The sequence below is a fragment of the Cynara cardunculus genome, assembly GCF_001531365.2.
Source record: "Cynara cardunculus var. scolymus isolate 2C chromosome LG 7, CcrdV1, whole genome shotgun sequence".
NCBI lineage: Eukaryota > Viridiplantae > Streptophyta > Magnoliopsida > Asterales > Asteraceae > Cynara > Cynara cardunculus.
Window position 1 is genome coordinate 2,634,917 of NC_037534.1, and position 2,884 is coordinate 2,637,800.

Genomic DNA, 2,884 nt, shown 5'->3' on the forward strand with positions numbered 1-2,884 from the left:
ATACGGTTCATTAATTATGATTAATACTTTATATTAGGAAATAATCAAAACCTCTATAAAATCACATATTAATCAAATGAAATGGACGGTTGAAATTGGGTTGTATTGGTTGCACAAATGACAAAGGTTGTATAATAACCAAACTCTATATATATATATATATATATATATATATATCATATAATAGTTATAATTAACAAAAATAAATTAAATAATTAAATAATTTAATTTGTAAACATTTTTACACAATTTTTATATACACAAATCTATACATATATAATAGTACCAAATTTGAATGAAAAATTTGATATAATTGATCGTAGTTTGAAAAACACCAATTCGTACTAAGTCATGTTTTATTTAGTTTGGAAGATTCTTATCAATTGGCGAAGGTGGTATCGGTTATGGTGGAGGTGGCCGACGATGGTTGTGGAAGACATAAAGATGGTAGATAGTGGTAATTGTAACCCATGTTGGTGGTGGACAGTGGTAGTGGTAGCCGACTGTGGTGGTTGTGGTTGAGGTGAGATGGCCCATGGTGGTAACGGTGGTGGATGGACGACGGTGGTTGTGGAGGTGGCGGAAGAGGTTGTTGTAGTATAGGAGAAGGTGGAGGTGGCCAACCGTGGTGGTGGTAGTGATGAATGGTAGTAATGGGTGGCCGACGATGGTTGTGGAGGTGGCGATGGACGGTGGTGGTGGGTGGCTGACGGTGGTCGATGGTGGTTGTAGAGGAGGTTGTTGTAGTGGAGGAGGAGGTGGCTGACAGTGGCTACTGGTAGCTGATGGTGACACTAGCGGTGACAATAGCCGAGATTAGCAACGGTGACCAATAAAACAAATACCATATTAAGGTTATATATCAAATGAAGATTAATTAATAATATTTTAGTTTATGTCTCATTCTTGTCCCATTTTGTTCCAACTATTTTGGTGGAACAAGAAAAACTTTGTCCCATGCTGTCTCACATTGTCCCGATCATTTTCTCTGTCCTATCACCTATGTCATACAAACATGAGTCAGTAAGTTCTTTTCCTGTCCCATGTCGTGCCAAACATGAGATAGTGAGCTTTTTCCCGTCCCATATACCAAACACGCCCGAAATGGAAGGAAAATAAAGGGAAAAAAATAAAAATAATTTTTCATGTTCATAAATAGAAGAGAAAGTCAGGAGAAAGATGTTGATTTTATTAATACACCTTTTAAAATATATTTTTAAAAAGAAAGATCAGATAGTTATGTAAATATATTACTTTTACTTTACTTCCGTTTTCTACCACATTTGGGAGGAAACTTATTATTATTTTTCTTCTGTTTCCTTTTATTTCCCATCTAAAAAGTTTTAAAAACACGATTTTTTTTAACTTTCCTCCTTTTTCTTTCCTTTTCTTCGTAAAAAAAAGTTTCGAGAACACAACGTTAAAATGGAGAATGCAAAAGAAAGTGCAGAATTCTCCAAAAATGATTATCGTGATGGAATAATTCATGATATTATTATCACCAATAATAAAAATTGAATGTAAATGTTTTGATAAAATGTACGTAATATTTTAATAATATAATTAACGTAGTAATCTCCAAAATGAGAAATTTTAGGAGTTGAACATAATTTTTTTGGGAGATTTTAAATTTTTACTCTTCATTTTGGATTTTTTTTAAGAATTTATCAGAGATACTCTGCAATAGATTCTCTAAAATGAAGATTTTAGCAATTAATAGGTATTTATCGGCTTGGACGGGCCACGGGTCGGACCTAACGTATTTATCTTGCCCAACAAGCATAATATAGCTTATTCAAGTTGTTTTTGCGGGCTTATCAACTTGTCCATATCCGTACTATTAATAGGCCGAACTTGCTAAAAAGTTAATTTTAAAAACTTACATGAAATGATAAGTTAAGTAAAATTCTCCAAATGCATGATTTTTTCCATTAGAAAAAAAAGTGAATATACTACTAATGTACACATCATAAGTTTTTTTTTTCATTAACCTGGATATCCAACCCGTTATACAAGCCGACTAATCCCAGAACGACCACCTGCTTCGGGTAGCTCAGAGTCACTGCATTTGAACCTTCGTAGCCACAAAAGAATTTTTCTAATTAAATTTGAATCTATGACCTCCAAACACTTTTGACATTTGGAGTTCAAGTTTAAACCAACTGAACACCATCCTTCTGGTTATCATAAGAATTTTATGGGTTTTGGACTTTTCCTCTACAAGGATTATCAACCTTCGAAATTCGGATTTTTCAACAACAAAATATTTAACAACCCAATATTTCAAGATCAAGATTCGAGACGTATTATATTACATTTCACATATAATATATATTTGAAAGACAGTTGGTACTCAATAGCAGGAAGTCCAATTGGAAATCACTTTTAAACTTTTTTTAATAAAATATTAATTATAAATTTGTTTTTAACTGACTATAAGTTTGTAATTATATAACGGGTTAGGTGGGCTTGTTCGAACTTATTTTCATTGTCCAAGCCCGTCCATACTCTTTTGAATGGTTGTTCAAACCTGTTTTCTAACAGATCGAATGGGTCGAATCTAACAGGTAATACCGTTTGTAATTCGACCTGTTAGAGTAAAATATAATTCATATCAATTTATATTTAGATGAATGAAGCATAAGAACCTTTGACCTAATGGTATCGTAGTCCTTGACTTCTTAGGAAGTTAGGGGTTCAAACCTCACCAAAGATAAAGAGAGTGTGTAAATTTATTTGTTATATTTGCCGCATATAAATATTATATACTTAAAAAATATTTCAAATGTTTAATGAGATTCTAATATAAAATTATTTATCTATTATGGATGATATTAATTTTAATAATAAGAAAAAAAGGGTTCAAAACATGGAATGCTACTAC